We start from the raw sequence: 22,310 nt of genomic DNA, 5'->3' as shown, positions 1-22,310 counted from the left end.
TTTCTTTTCAGATTTCTTGAAACGCCCCCGCCGGTTATGTTTTTTGTTATCCTAGTCTTGTAGCAACTTGAAGGGGGAAAAAAAAATCTTTTCAAAGTTTAAAGAATTTTATTGTGGCTTTGCTGAGCTGAGGAGCAATTGGAATTAAATTAGGGGTACAGTGTGTCTGGCATTTGGAGGAGGTACCTAATGGATCAGCGGGTGGTAGCAAAGGAAAGGGGCAGATTTAATCACCCCTCAGACGTTGGGATAAGAAGACAAGAGTTCCACTATTTCCATTTCAATAATTTAATAAGAGCTGACATTTTTTGAGTATTTTCCATGTTCCCAAACCTGTTTTAAGCTTTTGCTATATCTGTTAATTCAAATCTCACAGAAACCTGTAGGATACATACTATTATTACCCTACCCTATAAAGGAAAAAACTGAGGCCCAGAGAAGTAACTTGCCCACAGTTACATAAGCTATCTTTTCCCCCCTTTTCTTTTCTCTCCTCTGTTTTTTCAACCATTTGTTGAGAGAAATATGAGGTTACCTATCCCCCACTTACTCTTTAACCCAAGAAAATTTGGCTTCCATCCATCCTCTCCGCTCACCCCCAGTAGTACACACACATGGACCTTGCAGAAGCATCGTCCGTGACCTCTTCCAGCTCCAGGGACCTGTTTTTCTTCCTCATCCTACTTCACTGCTCTGAAGCATTTCATAATGTCGACACTCTCCAACCCTTTGAATACACAGGAGCTGCCTACACCTGGCTTAGTGCCTATTTTGGGATCCACTTGCCTTCTATCGTCTTAGTTATATCAGCCACTTGTTACATTTCTGGGCCATTTCTGGCTCTGTCATTCGCCCTTTTCCAGTTCTAATGAGTGAGTCTCAATAAAATGTAGGAGGTGGGGACAGGTGAACATCAGGATCACTTGGATCCCTTGGGAGATTTTTTATTTTTATTTTTTTATTATTTATTTATTTATTTGTCTTTTTGCCATTTCTTGGGCCGCTCCCGCGGCATATGGAGGTTCCCAGGCCAGGGGTCGAATCAGAGCTGCAGCCACCAGCCTACGCCAGAGCCACAGCAACACTGGATCCGAGCCGCGTCTGTGACCTACACCCCAGCTCACAGCAACACCGGATCCCCAACCCACTGAGCAAGGCCAGGGATCGAACCCACATTGTTATGGATGCTAGTCGGATTCATTAACCACTGAGCCACAACGGGAACTCCCTTGGGAGATTTTTTTAAACTATTCATGCTCTCTTCTAAGATCCTGGGTGTTCTGATACATCCCACACGCTTCTGGTGAGTAGAGGCAGGAGGATGTATGTTTTCCTACCAGAATGCCTAGTGAATTTAACCAAATAGATACTTGAAAAGAAAGAGATTGCCCTTCCTATTTGTTTGTTTGTTTGTTTTTTTACAAAAGGTAATACCTCCCTCACTCCCACCTTCAAAATAGATACTCCTCCCAAGAATCACTTTTGCCTTCCTTTCCCAAAATTTTAAAAATCTTTTAAATGATGTATACTGAAAATAATGAAAAGAGGGAAGTAGAGGTAGTTAAGAGAAAAGAGAGATGGGTGGCCCAGGCCAGGTATGTTTCTGCAGAACACAGGAGAAAAGACATCAAGAAAGCCGCAGCCTTTGAAGCCATGTCTCTTCATTGTGGGGAAAATGGGCTGAGATGGGTAGCTAAATCTGGGAAGTCCAGGACGTCTTGGGGTGGAGAGAGGCTTGGTCACACCTTCTGTTTGGGATTTCTGCCTTTACGTGTACAAGAGATTCCCTCCTTTAATTCTCTCCATTTCGAAATGATAATAAATCACGTGCTTGACTATTTAGGTGTCAATAAGCATAGTTCATTAAATAGTCTTACTGAATAGTAAAACTGCTCTTTTTGGGGTTATGCACTTTGCTAAGAACTTTCTGTGCACATATAATCTGGAGAAAATTCTAATTCAAAAAGATACATGCACCCCAGCGTTCAAGGCAGCACTATTTAAATAGCCAAGACATGGAAGCAGCCTAAATGCCCATTGACAGAGGAATGGATTAAGAAGATGTGGTATATATACACAATGGAATATTACTCAGGCATAAAAAAGAATGAAATAATGCCATCTGTAGCAACATGGGTGGACCTATAAATTATCATACTAAGTCAGACAAAGACAAATAACATGATATCACTTATATGTAGTATCTAATATATGATACAGGTGAAGTTATTTACAAAACAGAAGCAGATGCACAAACATAGAAAACAAACTTATGGTTACCACAGGGGAATGGTATAGGGAGGGATAAATTAGGAGTTTGGGATTAACAGATACACACTACTATATATAAAATAGGGAACTATCTTAATATCTTATAATGGAGAAATATATATATATATATATATATATATATATATATATATGAATCACTTTACTATACACCAGAAATTAACACAATATTGTAAATCTACTATAGTTTTAAAAAAATAAAGTCAAATGAAGAATCTTGCCAGGCAAGAACAGAGCAAGGATTTGAACTAGAGTCCATTCAGCCGATGCTCTTAAGCAATGCAATTCCACATCTAAATGTGATTACCCAAGATCATTAGTCATCAGAGAAATACAAAGTTAAAACTACAATGAGACACAGCATGCACTAATCTGAATGGCTGAAATTAAGACTGGCATCACCAACTGTAACTCATACATCATTGGTGGGAGTATAAAACGCTGTAAACACTTTAGAAGTTTGGCAGTTTCTGATAAATTTAAATATACACTTGTCCTTTGACTCAGCAATCCCACTCCCATATGTTTACCCTCCAAGAAAGTAAAAGTATATGTCCATGTACAGATGGGCACTATAAAAACGTACGTAGCAGCTTTATCTGTAATAGCCCTAAACTGGCAACCTCCCAGGTGTGTGAAGAATGAAAAAATAAATTGTGATATATTCTTCTAGTGAAACACTACTCAACAATACAAAGAAATGAACTGCTAATACACTCAGCACACAAACGCATCTCACAAATATTATGCTGGGGGAAAAGGACCCAAAAGAGTACATGCTGTGTGATTCCATTTGCATGAAGTTCTAAAACTGATAAAACTCAATTATGGGTAAAGATTGGAAGCTGTGGCTGTCTCTGAGGAAGGTGAGAAGGGCTGAACGGGAAGAGGTATGGGGGAACTTCCTATTGTAAGTCTTGATAGGCGTGTGGGGTTCTTGGGTGTATCAGTTCGTCAAAATTATATAGTTAATATTAGTACATTTTGATACTAATATTAAAAAGGTGAAACTAACCTTAAAAAGACCTGTATAAAGAAATAATAAAGTTGGGGGGAACAGGAAGAAGGAAAAGACATAGATGAAACAAGGACAGACGGCAGAATGCTGATGCTGTTGAAGCCCAGAGATCAGCACTTGGGGAGACGTTCCACTACTTTGTTTACTTTGGATATCTTTGAAATTTTCCATAATAAAAACCTCCTTGAAATGATTACCAAGTCCTTAGTGTTGGATTGAGGCCAGATCGCTGAACCTCAGGGCCCAGTGCAAAAAAAGGAAATCTCATCATGTTTCTTCCCTTCCGGGAGACTTCGCTGGGAAGTCTCTGCCCTGGAGAGAAAAGCGTGCGTTCCTCAGCATGGCTCTCAAAGTCCTTTACACCAAGCATCTATATCCAGAGGGGTATATGAGTTTTTTATGGTATATGATTGCATTTACTACTGAGACCACCTCTATGAGGTTCATCCCATTTTATAGGTGTAAGAATTTATATCTGTGAAGGGACCCAACTGTGGATGGATAACACGTGGCAGGGCTCAGAAAAGACTCAAGTTTTGGACCCCAGTTTTTTGGGGTTTTTTCCTCCACTATTCCCGCTGCTTCCTCTGTGATAGGAATAATACTAAAACAGTGACAAGATTTCAATCCCCTGCAGATATGCCCTGCTCTGATACCCTCCTTTGAATATGGGGCAGGGATAGTGAATATTATGGTGTATCTCTAGTTATGTACCACTTGACTCTGAGCTAATTTAAAGAGAGAATAGCCTGGATGGGCCACACCTAATCAGGTGAGGTCTTTACGAGACAGGGGAAGTGTTACGGGGATGCCCTCCAGGTGACCTCAGAAGTGAAACAAATTGGCATGTTGTGACAGAGCCTATGGACCACCCATGTGGCAAGGACCTGAGGGTGACCTCCAGGAGCTTAGAGTAGTCTTCAGTCAATAGCTAGCAAGAAAAAAAAAAAAAAAAAAATTCTGGATCATACAGCCTCAAAGAAATGAATTTAGCCAACAATTCTGTGAGCCTGGAAGAGGCGCCTCAGTCTCCAAGAGATCATAGGCCCAAGCAGCTCTGCAATTTCAGCCTGAGCAGAGGACTCAGTTAATCCACAGAAACCTTGACATAAAAAACATGGGATGTTTTAAGTCACCAAGTCTGTGATCATTTGTGATGTAGCCATAGAAAGTAAATAACCTCTCCTCTGTCCCTTCTTTCCCTGTTCCTCTCAATGCTGCAGTCTCAACTGTCCTTAGTTTCCTAATTAAAACTGTACTTCCATGACTGTGGCTTTGCAAAGAATGCTCATATTGTCTGGAATGCCCGTTTCCTTTTTTCTGCCTCTTGAATATCACCCATCCTTCAGGACCCAAGTCAGCTCATCCTCTGCCAGAAGCCTGGACTGATTGCCCTAGGCTGACTACATTCCTTCCTGTTCTGTATTCCACTACACCCTGGGATCTCTCTCTCTCTCTCTCAAATGACTTAATTGAGAGCAAGAATTTAGAGTATTCACACTCGTGACACTTAGAATTTGGACAGTGCTTAGAACATAGGTGACACTCCGTAAATTGTTGATTAGTTAATGTACCTATTGTTTTCTATTCAAACGCTTCTGTTTATTCAACTTAATAAACATTTATTTTTAGGGCCTTTTATAGCTGCTGCAGACAATAAAAAGATGAGTAGATCGTGTTCCCTATTTCAAAGAGGAGGAATAAGGTTTGTACACAAACAATAATTACGAGAGGCAGAACAACCTGTACCGCAGAAGAACCCGATCAGGAAGAGAGAGATAAGGTCCACAGGATAGAGGCGAGCACACATATGGCTTCTAGCCTCAGCTGTATTTTGGGGAGCAACATCTTCCCATCATTACAAAGCGGGTTGGGACAAGGATGGGGAAAGAAACGGCTGCTCTTATCTCTCAGGGAGCTGGATAGTGAGCAGGGCTCCCGCAGCCCTCGCTCTTCTTCCCGGGCAGCTTGGAGCATGGCAGCGGTGCAAATGGTTGGAGGAAGAAGCAGGTCACGGAGGAAGGGAGGGTTGTTGAGCAACGTCAGCTCTCCCCTAAGACTCTGTGGACACCAGGGCCGTGGGAGAGACAGAGCCACGAAGTCTTGCTTGATGCTGCGTGTGTGGGGCTGCTCTAAGGAGCCCGTTCAACGGCTGCTGGTGTGAAACCCAAGGAAATGTCCCCACAGCGCTGATGTCAACATGCATCATGTGGGCCGCTTACATTGTGAGTCACACACCCACATCCTGTTGCCTTACAATCACATTAATTTTCCCTTTCAGTGACATATCAAAGAGGATGTGTCTTTTTCAGTTTGTTTCCAATAGATGTCTGTTCTTTTTCAGCAGAAAGGAGATGTGTACATGAGTTCTGCCAACGACCACCACATGTGGGCCAGGCTTATTTCCCTCATGAGGGCCAGGAGCTGGTGCCACACACCACATGGTGATTTAATACACTTTGTCATTTGGTATCACTTGAACACCCGCTTCTTTCAAAAACTCATCCATTTAGTTTGTACCATTCAGATAAACTTGCAGACAATGACAAAGAGCATCTGTAATATTAAAATCCACTTGTTCCAGTTGTTCCTCTGAACTTACAAAATGTGGTGGATATAAAGTCCCCGTTATATTTGACTCGATTCCATGGTTTTGAACCTTATCCACTTAATTAACCAAGCTGAAATAATCATCCGATTATTGGATTTGTGTAGGTGCTCATGGCAAGCCCTATTCTAAATTGAACTTCTTTTTAGCTCTGGAAGGAAGGGTAGGATGGAAAAAGAAGTCAAGACTTATTGGAAATAAACCAAGACTATAGAGAAACTTACCATTTTTTCTAGTGTGGAATATTTTCTCTGTTCTTACTTCTTAGAATCATGTATGAGCTAAATTTGATAGTAGCCTGGTTACCTGGAGGAAAGGTCTCAGAGAAGCACCTCTTGGCAGCCCCCTCACTGGGGGACTTTCCAACACTCGTCCCAGCCTCCAGTGCACTCATTATAGTGATGACACATGTCTTGGCAGAATGTCTCCATGTTCAGAAGTAGAACAGCTCCAATGTTCCTGATTCTATTTTAGACTTGTACTAAAGTTATCTGCCCAGCACAGTCTGACTTCTTTAAACGTCATCTAAATTTTTCAGACTTGGTTTGGTCAGCCTGCTAGTCTCATAGGATAAAGAGATAATATTGCCTTCCAGAGTTGGAGCCTAAATATTAGAGACTGTATTGTGAGAAGCCATAAATTTCCCCCAAGGGGGTCTCGTTTACAGTGGTAGGATGCTTATAAGGCCAGCATTGGTTTTCTCGCAAAATGGCATGTGAAACACAAGTTACAAAAATACACTCATGATTTGAAAGGTATCAAGGAGTTTTTAAAAATGTTCTACATTTTGTTTCTGTTCATTAACTGGTTTTAACTTTTCTTAGAGGACTTTTGTAATGAACCACTGGCTGGCCAAACTAAATACCAAAGACTGAAAAGTCATTTGTGATGGGAAACAGGACAAATAAAAGAGGTATTACGCAAACATAATCCTTAACTTTCACACGTTAATCTCTCAAAAAAAGGTCATCGTACTTTTATTCACTATAGAGTAACATCCCTTTTGGAAGTAGGTACATCAATTGATAAATAAAAAATATTTTGAATTTTCCAATGGGGGTACTTTTTCACTCACCAACAGTTTAAGTTTGGGAACTTTGTCTGTAGAGCTGAGGTTTTTTTAATCACATCCTGTCCCTGTTGTTTTATTAAATGAATGAAAGTGAATAAATAAAAATAATAATATTGTGAATTGTAAATGTTATAAATTCAATATGATTGAAATGGAGATAAAATCATTATGATAAAATCGTACTAGTTATTGCACTAAATCAAATCAACCATTCACTCAATTTTTTAAAAAAAGTAAGTCACCAAAGATTATTCTAACAGAGATTTTACTTAGGAAGATCATAAGAATTATCTTAATCTCTGAAAATAAACAAATATGTCTTTGGTTTTCATACTTTAGATTATTGTGCTTATTTTCAGAGACACATAATATACAAAACAGGGTATTAATTATAATTGTTTAAAAGCTGGAGATAGAAATCAGACAGATCTGGGAGTTCCTATTGTGGCACAGCAGAAATGAATCTGACGAGTATTCATGAGGATGTGTGTTCGATCCCTGGCCTCTATCAGTGAGTTAAGGATCCTGTGTTGCTGTGAGCTATGGTGTAGGCCAGCAGCTGTAGCTCCAATTCAGTCCCTAGCCTGGGAACTTCCATATGCTGTACCTCTGTACCTGTAGCCTTAAAAAGCAAAAAAAAAAAAAAAGAAAGAAAAAAAAATCAGACAGATCTGAATGAAATACTAGCTCCTCTGCTTACCTCTATGCAAGTTATTAATTATCATTGAGTCTTGGTTTCCTCATCTGAAATGTTAGGATCACCAAATTTGTTTCTTAGAGTTATTTCTGAAAGGAGAAAGATATCTTTTTGGATATAGAAGACCTATCCTGGTACTTACTATGTAGATGGATGGATGGATGGATGGATGGATGGATAGATAGATAAATAGATGGACAGACTACATATGTGTATATGTATGTATATAACTTATTTCTGAATACATTCCCAAGATAAACTGGAATGTATTTACTAAATAGTAAAAAAGAAAAAACTGTGGCCTATCTTAGGCTAGTAAACCCGGGAATAAGAAGTATGGTCATGCATTGGAGAAAAGGGGATTCATCTGCTCCTGGCCATCATGACAACACCTTGAGAAGACTCACTGAGGCCCTTCATACCCATCTGAGTCCAGGGTCCTGTGACCCACGGAGCCTCCCGGCAGAGATGCTCTGGCTCAATCTCTCACCTGAATCAAAAAGAAAGCATTCTGCATTAGGGTCAGGGTTCTCCCGAGAAACAAAACCAATAGGATGTGGATGTACAGAAAGATGCATTTTAGGGCACGGGTTCCCATGATTACAGAGGCTGCAGGTCGGACGTCTCCAGAGAGGGCCATCAAGCTGGAGACCCAGGGAAAAGACAACATTGCAGTTCAAGTCAGAGGCTGTCTGCTGGCAGAATTCCTTCTTCCAGGACTTCGGTTTTTGTTCTCTTAAGGCCTTTAACCGATGGGATAAGGCCCACTGCCATCATGGAAGGTAACTGCTTTACTCCGGGTCTACTGATTGAAATGTTAATCTCGTCTAAAAACACAGACATCTCTTCACAGAACTATCTAGAAAGATGTTTGACCCAATATCGAGGTACCGTGGCCTAGTGAAGCCGACACCTACAATTAACCATCACACATCCCAGGAACATCATCCTCCAGAGATGCTGAGTGCAGTGGTTCACATTACAAGTTTCAGAGCCAGGCAGAAATGTATGCAAACTTTGCCTCTTTAACTTAGCAACTCTGTGAAAAGTATGTAAATGTTCTAAACCTTATCCAAGTAAAACAAGAACCAAAGCAAAGGATTGTTCGAATTGTTACAAGAAGAGAATTAAATCATCATGCAGTTGACATGTTTAGAATTGTACCTGGCATGTACTATGCATTCAAAGGTTAACAGCATCTTTTCAGGAGCTCCCGTCATGGTGCAGCAGAAACAAATCCAACGAGGAAGCAGGAGGTTGAGGGTTCGATTCCTGGCCTCATTCAGCGGGTTAAGGATCCGGCGTTGCTGTGGGGTAGGCTGGCAGCTACAGCTCTGATTAGACCCCTAGCCTGGGAACCTCCATATGCCGTGGGTGTGGCCCTAAAAAGACAAAAGATAAGAAAAAAAAAAGTTAATAGCATCTTTTCATGGTGGAATCAAACAAAAGTCTGGTTAAAAGGAAACGAGTCCAGGAGAGTCTATTGATGGTTTTGCCTTGCTTGGCTCCAATCAAACTCAAATTCTATTTCCTCTAAGTAATGCCTTGTTTTGTTGTTAAAATCAAATAAATAAAACATTGCATTTCATACTTTATAAAGACACTTCCCTCCCAGTTTGTCTTTCGGTACCTTTCCCCCTTGTCTCCTTGTCTGTCTGCTCACTGCTATTCTCTTCTGCACGTTTTTGCTCCAGAGAATGGCCAGGTGAAGGTCAGTAGATGTCACAGGGATAACAAAGGAGCAGAAGACTGACTGTGCCTCTGTCCTGTAAGCACACAAATTAATCACACTTTCTTTATCGGTAAAGAGGCCAAGTAGGTCAGCCCTGCACTTGAACTTGTTCTCCCCAAATAAAGAGTGGAGATGGGAATGCTGGTTGATGTATTTGAACGAAATGTATTGGTGTGGCTTTCAAAGGAGGACCATTCTCTCCAATTCTGTACAGTTAGACCCACCAATATGCACACAGACACACACTCACACACTCACAGTTCACACTAGTGTTACTGAATTTCCTAGGAGTGGAATGTTTTTGCCCAACTGAAGCAGCAGCTTTCATTTGCATGCTTAGCTTAAAATTATCTTTGCAACAACCCATTTTCCATCCCAACCTACCTCCTCAGGAGAGCATGAGTGACAGAATAAAAAATATTTTGACTTTAGACTTTATCCAAGTTTACTCTAATTGTATATGAATGTGGACGTTACTCCTAAACTGTTCAGAAAGAAATCATGATTACCCTTCGTCACCATGCAGTTTAAATAATAGCAGCTACTACATCAACATCAAAGACTCCTAGAAAATCTTCTAAAGATGCAAAATCTGGGGTATGAGCCGTCAAAGACTAATTGTATTGCAAGTATATTATTGTGCCTGTGTAGCTGAAAGGACCCTGGGCTGGGAGACTTAGATGTGGATTTCAGTTCTTGATCTATCATCAACTGTTTATATTAAATAAGTCAATGGAAGCTTTCTGGGCCTCCATATTCATCCTGCTACCAGGATCCTTGTAAAGATTAATTGAAATATTGTGCATGGAAAGCACTTTAAAAACTTAACTTGTAGGCTAATAGAAATAGCCAGTAACAGTAGCCTATATACATTGAGCACTCAGTATGTGCCAGCTACTTTTTTAGTAGTGAGAGTGTGTGTGTGTGTGTGTGTATCTCATGTAACTTTAGTAACAACACTCTAGAGGAGGAATTATTATTCAGTCCATACCACAGATGAGAAAACTGAAGCTTTTAAAGATAAAGCCACTGGACAAGTTCACAGCAATAGTAGGTGCTGGAAACAGGCTTCAAATCAGGCATGCAGGCTACAGCAATCCAACCACTAGGACCTGGAGAACTCACCCTGGCTTATTTTGCAGGTGACTCGGAGGCAAAGCAAATGCAAAGTTCACGCTGTACAATGCTAGACACGTACAAGATGTTTCTCCTCCCATCAGTGCTCTCTTCTTAGATGGGAGACAATAGCCAGGAGAATAAAGGGAAATTGTTCACCTGAGTGGGATGTCAGACCCAGATAGGAAGATTAAAAGGCTCAAAATGGGACTGTTACAAAGATAGATCGTGGGGCTGATGGAGAAAAGAACATGAAGAATATAGCTAAAAGGACACGGAAACTTAGACAGGTGAAGACCTTATTTCTTGGCTTACTTTTTTCCCATGTTATTCTAGAAAGAACAGCTGAAAGCTGCGAAGTTCAGTGTGAGCTTTGGAGTCAGCCCTAAGCCCAGATCCCTGGTGTGTGTGGGTCATGAAGCACGACATAAGCAACTCGGAGTATTTTCCCTCCGTGCTTAGACTAATAAAAGGGTCTTGTTTATTCCTTTCTGGATATACTTGAGCCCTTGTTAATACTTAATTGCCACAACAGACACAATGGGAAATAATGAGACAATTGGTAAGATGATGCTTTTAAGGTTTTCCCGACAAGTTTGAAAAGCGGATCTAACTATAGACAGTTACCCATAGCGATAAACTGTGAAACCGGGGGAGTGACTGGTGACCCTCGTGAACACTAGCTGTAGTCACCTGACACTTGATGACTTCCGAGGAAGCCATATGGTGGTGGTTTAAGTATTAAGCTCCAGCCCAAGAAACTTATTTTGTATTTCGGTCAATTCATTTTGGAAACTTCAGTATTCATTTCATGTGTGGGTCAATAAAACATAACTTCCCCAAATTTAAAGAAACAAGTATTCTCTGGTGGCTTGGGGAGTCACTACTGTGGCATGAGTTTAATCCCTGGTTTATGAACTTCTGCATGTCACGGGCACAGCCAAAAAAAATGTAAAGAAATTAAATATTGGTTTTAAAACCTGAGAAGATGGGAATTTGACTAACACAATGTGTTAATTATAGAGAAAAAAAATAGGTGGGTGCTCCTGCTGTGGCACAGTGGGTTAAGGATCCTGCATTGCTGAAGTTGTGGTATATGTTGCAGCTCTGGCTCAGATTTGATCCCTGGCCCGGGAACTTCCATATGCTGTCAGTGTGGGTAAAGAAATGATGAAAAGAAAGAAAATAGGAGAAAAATTATAATCACTTACAATATTAAAAATCCAACTTTTCAACTTTGTTCCAAATATCAAAGTCCAAGGAAGGATGATCATTTGTGTTGGGTTATTTATTCATTCAACCTTTAAACTCATTTTAAAGTACTTCCTTTCTCAGAACTATCCCCAGGCATAAACACAAAATCAAAAGAAAATATTAATTAAATTGCATAATAGTCAATACTGTTCTAATTTTACAGCTTAAAATTGTACACGAAAATAGTGTATTAAAATACTACCTTTTTCTATGCCTTCTTTTAGAGAATTCTGATTTTTTAAAAGGTACTTTGCTTTGGGCCCTGATGACCAGAAACTGGGTTTAAGTCAAACTGACCCAGGGCTCTAATCTTCCTTCTTTTGACAGAGAAAAATAAGGGCATGGTAATCATTGGGACTATTTCACCAAGAGAAGCTGAGCTGTATTTATTTCCATCCGAATGGAGAGTCGCTCTGTGAGCAGTAGTGTTTGTTTCTTTGCAGGTCTGGCTCCCTGGGGAAGGAGTCCCACTCCATCACTTCTGTGTCTCTCTCAGAGACAGAAGTCCTGTGCAGTGTAAAGGCTTAATACTAATGAGATTGCCTGTCATTTATTCGGTATCTGCTATGGGCCTGTCATCTCATACATTTTCTCCTTTAATCCTCATGACAACGTTTTAGGAGGGCATGATTTTCCTCATTGTACAGACAAGAAACTGAGGCCTCCACGACTTGACATGCGTTGCTTATCGGTAGTTCTGTTACCAACAAGGATTCTTAGATTCTTGAACAATAGAAACTGATAAGCAACAAGAAATCCAGGCAAGGCTTTATTGGGGCCCCTGCTGCAGCACGAAGAAGCAAAAACAAGTAATGGTTTTCTTGCTCCTTCCCTGAGGGGAGGGTTGAGCTGGTCCCTTACATGGGGTGAGGGCACAGGCAGGTCTAGGGGTTGAGCCAAAGAGGTGACTTGGGTGTCTGCCCACTGCCTTGATGGTGCTGTGTGCAAAGCATCCTGTTTTGCTCTGGACTTCTCATAAGTAGCAGTTGGGTTTTTGGTCTTTTTGGTCTTCTTGTTCATAATTTGTCCCCACTGCACTTGCGCACCATTATTTTTGTCCTTTATGGTTTCTTTGTGTTGTGTTACTCCAGGAGACAACTTGTCCAGGTGCAGACATTGCAGCAAAGGTTCCAGGTCCCTGGTTCCAGCCTGTCTCACTTCTATCCCATAACTCTTAACAGGGATCATGCCTATTATCATTATTATTAAAAATGAAATGACTTGATCCTGGAATTGTGTTGTAGCATGAATGCTAGCAGCTCATTATTTCACACAATGGATTGTCTCATTCACTGAAATGTTAACATCCATCTGTGATTTTGCATAAAATGAAAAACAGTCCTGGTAAACCAAGAAAGAATTCTGACAGCCTTTCAAATATATACTTGGCTAAGGTTCCTGGGAATAGTAAACCATGCAACTATACTTGAGAAAAGCCCATCCATGATGCAAATAAATGTCCCCAAATTGGGACCCCTGCATTCAGAATCAGTCATTGTTCCCTGTGTCTAAAAGGGAAATCTCTTAACTGAACATGCTTTTCAATCAGAACGAAATGACAGGCCAGACAGTGCAGCGTGAGGGATGTACTCTCCACAGGAAGCGAGATGGGAGGATGGAATCTGTGCTTAGGACCTAAGTTGGCTGTTTAGTGTCCTCGTGCCGCAAATCCCCCCATGCCCTTCCCTTGGAGGGCTGTAAAGGGATGGGATATTTCCCCCCTTTGAAAAAACAAAAACAAAAAAATTAACCTAATAGGAGCATAAGAATAGAAAGTAAATGATTTCCAGTGAACTACATGCCATCTTAAAATAATGTCTCTGTCCAGTTTGATAGGAACTATACCTTCTTCCCCAGTGACAAGTGCCACGCCATCCACCACATCCCGGGGTCCATTCCTTTCTTCCTTTTCTTTTCCAGCTTTTATTTCCTTTGTGTCCAACCTCTCACTGTACAGTGTTAATCTCTCTGAAGTCATTGGGTGCTTATTGTTAGGTGTTTTTTTTTTTTTTTTTTGCCATTTAAACGAAGCATCATAAAGGGAAAACATGTTTTAAAAAAAACTAAGATCATTGATATGCAAGTATACACACAGAGAGAGCAAATGAAAACGAGTTTAATCAAACCATGCTGTTTGCTGTGAAGTGTTAGATTGGCTGACAAGAGACTATTTTATAATTTTCTCTAATGCTTTTTATAGATTTCTTAAAAATCCATTCTTATCTAATTTTTGAGAATGAGCAATTCAGCTTTTTTTGGAAAAACATAACAAATTTGTTCAAAACGAAAAACTACAGAAACATTTAAACTTGCTTCCAGTATATATATTTTTAAACAGTTTAAGAATATTCTATTTAGCGACATTTTGAATGTAGCTTTAATAGCTCAGTTTCTAAAAAGGAAATATAATATTTATATCTCTGTCAGTTGTTGAGAAATTATTGGAGTTTTTGCTGTGGTGCAAGGGGATCAATGGCATCGTGGGAACACTGGGACACAGGTTCGATCCCTGGCCTGCACAGTAGGTTAAGGATCCAGTGTTGGGGCAGCTGCAGCTTAGATCACAACTGTGTCTTAGATCTGATCCCTGGCCTGGAAACTCCATATACCTCCAGGCAGCCAAAAAAGAAAAAACAAAACACCCCCCCCAAAAAAAAAATTCAAAAATACACTAAGTCCTACAAGTGCCAGATGAATTATACCCATTCACAACTCCTTTCATAGAGTTTATTAATATGTTTGAAGAAAGAGTAGTTTAGGACCTCTCTAAAATCTGAGATTTATAAATCAGTGAAATTTATCTGGGTACAGCACAGACCTCAGGCGCTGCGCCACTGTTCCCTGGAGCAGATGTTTTGGAAAACACATCATGATGGACAGACCTCTTTTATGAAAGTTTTCTGGAATGAGAGCTTTGGTCAAACTGGTCATGCCTGCATTAAAACCTTTTACTAAGCAGGACAGTATTTGCATTTTTGCATTTATCTCATCTGGCAATCTCATCTTGATTTTAAAAAAAGGTCAGGTTTCTTTTAACCTGATTGTATATTCCGTGTTTTCTCAAATTACATTCCTAACATTTAGAATGTTGAGTCATCAAGACTGAATGTAAGACTTAGCATTTTTTTGAGCTATCATCTCAGATAATAGGCAAATGAAAAAATACACCAATCAAAATTCATCGAAAAATAATGACCTTTGAATAACTGGCACCTCAGCCTCTAAACAAGCAAGAGACACAATGGGTGACCTCTCCTGGGCTAAACTCTAGATCACCAACCGTGGGAGGGCACCCATGGCAAAAAAGGGTACATGTCTACTGTATAAAGAAAGTAATAAGGTTCATCTTCTCATAGGTTAAGACTGATGCCCACTCACTTCCTCACCAAGCACACAGCCTATGAGCCAATCCCTCCCAGACATCTTGGCGTGGCTTATAGAGTGATTGTTGAGAGTCTGACTATCTTTTTTTATAATCATGTTATATTGCTAATGGTTCCTTAGCCCGACCCCTCTGGTACTTGGGCATGAGGTATTTTCAGAGGCACACTGACTCATTCAAATGCTCAAGTACCATTTAGGACATTGCGGCTATTATTTACTAAATGTCACCTGGATCTGGGCTTAGCCAAGCAAACATACCCAATTCCCACCTTTGACTTCACCGAGATGGAGGAGGGTCTTTACAATAAAAGGACAAGATTTCTGTACGCAGTCTTGTTTGAGAACTGGAATTCAAACATTTCCAAAGGTTTTTATTACCTAACTTTAATTCCTGTTACCCAGTGGACTCAATACAGTATTTCCTGACTTTACACAATTCCAAGGAACAAATAACACTGGGCTCCTGGAGTTAAATATATATATATATATAGAAGGAACTAGATTTCACAAAGGAACTTCGCTAACTTTTAACTTTCCCTGTTTATAAAATAGCCAATCATTAAAAACCTATTTGGTACTGATAGCCTTACATTTTGCCTTTTTTCAGTCTAGAGAATGGGCTGTAGATTTGCTTACTGGCTCCTAGAGTTTTCTCCAACAAATTTTTACAAACATACATATTATCGTATATGCATAATATCTGAGATGTAGAAAATCAGTTGCAAAGGAGAAAAGTGTGCTCCCAGTATGCATGTCCTAACTTAACACATCCTAAAGAGTAAAACATGTCTTCATAATTTATGCAACATGAAGTTGGCTTCATCTGTATTAACCCATATTGGAATATTCATCCATGGTATTACATTTCAGAGAACTTACAGTGAAATGCTTTCAGTTATAAGTATTTATGGTACATGTGACAGAACAGCATCATATTCTAAATATATATTTATAGATAAAATCATAAAACACCTAAATGCCAGGCTTGGCTAAAATGTTAAAGTAGGAAATATATAATCTCCAAATGACAGCAATTGAATTCCTCTGATTCATTATATAGAATGAAGTAGCACTTTCATTATTAAATGTTTACAAACAATAAACAATATATCACTTGTTCCATATGCATTAAAGTGTATAAACCAAAATAGACTGTTTTGAAAACTATTACATATATTTGTCAATCAAAAGAGTATTTAGATTTCAGCCTAGAAATTGGAAAATATAAATCAAATGTATTAGATATGACTGGGAAATTTATTTATTCTTATTTATTTTTTGGCTGCACCTGTGGCATACGGAAGTTCCTGGGCCAGGGACTGAACCTATATGATAGCAGTGACCCAAACCACTGCAATAACAATGTCAAATTCTTAACCTGTTGTGCCACAGGAGAGGTATTAAAAATACTTTTGGGTTGAATGAAAGAAATTGAAAATTCACTTAGACATTCTCCAAGTATGGAAAATATGGGGGGGGTGCATATTCCTCTACTCTTTGAAATAAATTTCATTTGAGGATGACTTGGGAGACTTATTTATACAGCAGCAGAAAAAATAAAATGAAAAAGCAACAGGAGTTCCCGTCATGGTTCAGTGGAAACAAATCTGACTAGGAACCATGAGGTTGTGGGTTTGATCCTTGGCCTTGCTCAGTGGGTTAAGGATCTGGTGTTGCCATGAGCCATGGTGTATGGTGTAGGTCGCAGCTGAGGCTTGGATCCTGCATTGCTGTGGCTGTGGCATAGGCCAGAAGCTGCAGCACTGATTCAACCCCTAGCTTGGGAACCTCCACATGATGTAGGTTCGGCTCTAAAAAGCAAAAAAAAAAAAAAAAAAAAAAAAATAGAGAAAAAGAGAAGGAAGGAAGGAAGGAAAGAAAAGAAAAGTTAACTGTCTGAAATTATCACTGCCCCCATAAGTGAGAAGGAGAAAGCTTAAGTGGGTAAGGCATTTTGACTAGACTTGGTGATTTCCTCAATCTTTACCTTTCCTAGATCACAGATGCCACTTGCCCTGGAGACTGGCCGAAGGACATGAGATGACAAAATAAGATAGTGGGTGAGTCATGAGAAATGAAGTAAAAAGCTTATCTCACTTTTTTCTAAAATATCCTTTTACTATGGCAACAGAGGAGGGAAGTCTTAAAATTGAACAACCGAAATCATAAAAGAAAGGCCTATATGTTAAGATTTTATTTTCAAAACAAGATTGCCTCATATAAGAGTCCACGAACACACACACAAATATTTCTGTGGGTTAATATGAACGTAAGCCGTACCATGCTTAGTGATACACTTTCTTCCTTTTTCAGAATCACTTTGCAGTAAAAGGTAAAGACAGGTGGTTCCTCCTTCCTGTTGCTGATGCCCACACTGAAGCACTTTGGAAGGATTACGGAATAATGACAATATTCCTTAAAATTGAAAGTTTGTGAAAAATATTTGGAATATATGGATTATACTCGCAATTTTCTCTCTCTCTTTCTCTCTCTCTCTTTTCTTCCAGCAACTAAGTAATTTTCTGCTCTCAAAAAGCTTATCAAGATTTTAAGGTATCCTGAGTTGCCAAGGTTGTTCTCAAGTGGGAAATTTATGGAGTGCTATTTTAACAAAAATTAAGTTTATATCTTCTCTCTGTTATCATGCAAACTTTCAAGAGTAAGAGTATTATAAACCCCTATATTGAAATGAGGGGAGCAGATGCTGCCAATCTGCTTTGTCCAATACAGCATCCACTAGCCATATGTGGCTATTAAAATGTTAAATTATTTTAACTAAGTTAAATGACATAAAAATAGCAGTTCCTCCAGCACACTAACCAGATTTCAAAGGATTTTATAGTCACAAGGGGCTGGCAACTATTATATTGGACACCACCAATATGGAGCCTTGCCATCACTGCACAAAGTTCGTTTGGATAATGCTGGTCTAAATTCTAGCTGTTATCCATCTTAGCCGCCTTCTTTCTCAAGCACCTCTAACTCACTGATGTCCTCTAGAATGAATGACACCGAGGGGGTGTGTGTGTAAAATGAACCATGATTCTATTCCCCCAAACAATGTTAAGAAAACCAGCAAGTCACAAAATAAACAGGGGCCGTTTGTGTGGATTCTCTTGATGTGGAAAGAGACCAAAATTCTGTTAATTAATATCAGTCAACGCTTAGAGCATTTCAGGGATATACTGTTTTGTTTTGCTTTGTTTTGCTTTTTAAGGCCACATCTGAGGCACATGGAAGTTCCCAGTCTAAAAGTTGACTCGCGCTGCAGCTTCCCACCTGCACCACAGCCACAGCAACGCAGGATCTGAGCTGTGTCTACAACCTACACCATAGCTCACGGCAACACCAGAGCCTTACCCCACTGAGCAAGGCCGGGGATTGAACCTGCATGCTCGGGATAAGCCTTTGGAGATGAGTTAGCTGGGGAGGCGCAAGGAGAAAACGTCTTCCCACAAGAGAGTCCCATGCAAAAAAGCCATCAGGTACAAGAAGCACCCAGGGAGTATGTTCCATCAGCTCCACCTGGGGATTCTCTTTAAGGAAGCAGATGGCTGCCTTGGCTGGAAGAGTGAAAACAGGGGGAAAGATGAAAACCTTAGTAGAAAGGACGGAATGTTGTTCTTACTGAACTGTCTGCCACAGATGGCCAGGCACTCCTGAACTTCTAAAGTAGGTTAATCTGAAGAGGCAGTGGTTTAGGGAATAGGAAAGCATTCAGGCCAGAATCCTCCATCTGCCACTTTCTACTTCTCTAGCTTTGGCCACGTTTAACCTCTTTAAGCCTTCGTTTCAAATTGTATTCATTCTACTGGAGGTGAACCTCGTAAAAAGCATGGTGTAACAAAAGGAGAGGAATACAAAGAACTCCCACAAAGAGGCACGTAGCCTAGAGCTCGATGAATGTGATGACAGACATATGCAGAGTCTTGAAGGACACGATGGTGGAGGAAGTGGCATCTGGGCTACATCATGGAAGATGAACAGCACTTAAGGAAGGAATCAGTGGTTCATGGAGAGAAGCCCATGACTAAAGAATGGAGAAAAACATATGGCTGTGAACAATTTTACCTCTGAAAAAACAGATCCTTCCCCAGTGTGAAAGAAGAGACGTTTATATAATAGGAAAACACAGGAGCCCTCTGAATCTGATTAGTTCTGAAATCTAAGGGAACCCAAGGGGAGCTTCTCTCTGGATAATCTGCCCTGGCCATGCCAGAGAGAGGTCAAACATTTTCAGCCTTCATTTTAAGAGGCTCTGGTTTGTGGTGTCTAGCCATGTATTACTGGGAACCCAAGGGTCCCTGGTTAATGTTTAGACAACTCACCCTCCAACCTCTGAGAAACTGTTTGTGAGTCCCTGACCCTCTCCCCCAAGGAAATGTTCTTTTTGGAAGCAAGGATTAAGATGACCCACTAGGTCTTCTCCACTTAATTTTTTATTAGCACCAAGAAAAAGTCCCTGAAAAACACAAACTAATTTCTGACACTATTTTCTTTTTTTTTTTACTTTTGAGGGCCACACCCACAGTAAATGGAAGTTCCCAGGTGAGAGGTCAAATTGGAGCTGCAGCTGCCAGCCTATACCACAGCCACAGCAACTCAGGAGCCAAACCACATCTGCATCCTACACTGCAGCTCACGGCAACAGCAGATCCTTTGACCCACTGAGTGGGGCCAGGGATCAAACCTGCATCCTCATGGTTATTAGTTGGGTTCGTTATCACTGAGCCACAACAGGAACTCCCTGACCCTAATTCCTATTGGTTATTTGTGACACTTGAACAACAATTCTTAAATTAAGGCTCCCTGAGAATCTTAATCCACAAATTTGTAGATGTAAAGGAAGACACTCGTTTCCTCTTTGCGATTGTTGGTGGAGATGGGGTTGGAGAAGCAGGGTCTATATTCATCATCAGAGCTCTCTTTACTCTCCCATCCAGAAGCAGGACGGACAGAGCAGCACCACATTCATATTTTGAGGAGGGACCTGGATCAATGGCAGACGTCAGTCCCATCACGTTTTGGTTAATACAATCATCCCTTGGTTTCTCCCAGGGTTGGTTCCAGGAACCCTTGAGGATACCCAAATCCAAGGATGCTCAAGTGCCTTATATAAAATGGCAGAGTACAAGGTACGTCATTTTATCATGCTTCTCTTATTCCCCTTTGCAGATACCGCATTTTCTGCAAATTAATTTGTGGCACCCCTACACTGAGCAAGTCTATCAGCACTGTTTTTCCCTGGCCTGTGTTCACATATCTGTCACATTTTGATAATTTTCACAGTATTTCACATTCATATTTGCATATAATCTATGTACATCCTCCCAAATACATTGTTATCTCTAAATCACTAATAATATCTAATGCAATGTAATTTCCATGTAAATGTTGCAAATACAGTGTAAATACTTGGTAAAAAAACTGGTGGTGTGTGGCAAATTCAAGGTTTGCTTCTTGAAACCTTCTGGAATTTTTTTTAAAGTATTTTTGATCTGTGATTGGTTGAATCCACAGATGTGGAGCACGCAGAGGTAGAGGACTGACTGGAAAATTTAATGGCAACATAGCCATATGCATTTGTTTATACGTCATCTACAGCTGCTATCATGCTGGTCAAGTTGAACAGGTGCAACAGAGACCATAAGGTCCATTTACTATCTGGCCCTTTACAAAAAAAAAAAAAAAAAAATAGCTTGATCCCAGGTAAAGGAGAGATATACATACATGAGAAACAGTTTGCTCCGTATTTACCATGTTTTGGTTCATTTGACAAACATTTGTGAAGCCCTTACGGGGGATGTATCTGAGGATACAACAGGGAAGAGAACCAATAGACTCGTCTGCTTCACAAGTTTACAGTTTTCTCAAGCACTGGTCCCTGATCAACTTTTCTCCTTCTTCTTTGTTTATTAAAGGGCACAAACAAGTATCTCTTCTCTTCCTATGTGGATGCCTTTTATTTCTTTTGTCTGTCTGTGGCTAGGACTTCCAATACTATGTTGAATAACAGTGGTGAGAGTGGGTATCCTTGTCTTGTTCCAGATTTTAGTGAGAAGGCTTTCAGCTTTTCTCCATTGAGTATTATCTTTGCTGTGGATTTGTTATAAATGGATTTTATTCTGTTAAGGTATGTTCCCTCTATACCCACTTTGGTAAGAATTTTGATCAAGAATGGATGTTGGACTTTGTCAAATACTTTTTCTGCACCTGTTGAGGTGATCGTGTGGTTTTTGACTTTTCTTTTGTGAATGTCGTGTATGACATTGATTGATTTGCATATGGTGAATCATCCTTGTGAACCCGGGAAGAATCCCACTTGGTTGTGGTGTATGATCTTTTTTATATGTTGTTGGATTTGGTTGTTTAAAATTTTGTTGAGAATTTTTGCATCTATGTTCATCAACGATATTGGCCTATAGTATTCTTTTTTGGTGGTGTCTTTGTCTGGTTTTGGAATTAGGGTGATGGTGGCATCATAGAATGTCTTTGGGAGTGTTCCTTCTTCTTCAACCTTTTGGAAAAGTTTAAGGAGGATGGGTGTAAGTTCCTCTTTGTATGTTCATTATACAGTAATGGAATAGGGTATCAAATAGAGTCACCAAATACAGGAGGCCCAGTTAAATTCAGCAAATATGTACTAAATTGAAATGGCAACTATGAATAAAGCCAAATCCTGTAAAATTATTTTCTTTCTGAATGGAGCTTCAAGAGAGGGCCAAAGAGAAGTGTTCAATACATTTAGAGTGTTTTTATTCCATGAACAAGGTGACAGAGGGTAATGATGGATAGAAGTGATTGATGGACTTTAACCATGAGGACAAGTTTGTGTAGCTATATGTGTCAAACTGTTTAAAAATGACACTAACAAACATTCTATTTTTTAAAAAAAGTAGTAATAGGGGAGATAGGACTTCCCATTGTGGATCAGTGGAAATGAATCTGACTAGTATCCATGGGGATGTGGGTTCCATCCCCAGCCTCTCTCAGTGCGTTAAGGATCTGGAGTTGCCATGAGCTGTGGTGTAGGTTGCAGATGCAGCTCAGATGCTGAGTTGCTGTGGCTATGGCATAGGCTGGCAGCTGTAGCTCTAATTTAACCTCTAACCTGGGAACTTCCATATGCCACAGGTGCAG

General features: G+C 40.0%; 1 long non-coding RNA gene across 5 annotated transcripts in view; it reads right to left on the bottom strand.

Annotated features, from left to right (window-relative positions):
- LOC102159120 overlaps positions 1-22,310 on the bottom strand; it is a 195,027-nt gene that overhangs the window by 36,453 nt on the left and 136,264 nt on the right. For all 5 annotated transcript variants that reach the window (XR_002344337.1, XR_002344338.1, XR_002344336.1 and 2 more), the window contains exon 3: positions 9,315-9,450. This is a non-coding gene — a long non-coding RNA (uncharacterized LOC102159120). The remainder of the gene's footprint in view (positions 1-9,314; positions 9,451-22,310) is intronic.

Source organism: Sus scrofa, chromosome 5, assembly GCF_000003025.6.
Source record: "Sus scrofa isolate TJ Tabasco breed Duroc chromosome 5, Sscrofa11.1, whole genome shotgun sequence".
NCBI classification, from domain to species: Eukaryota; Metazoa; Chordata; class Mammalia; order Artiodactyla; family Suidae; genus Sus; species Sus scrofa.
The sequence above is the reverse complement of the archived record's forward strand: the minus strand, read 5'-3'. Positions and strand labels throughout refer to the sequence as shown.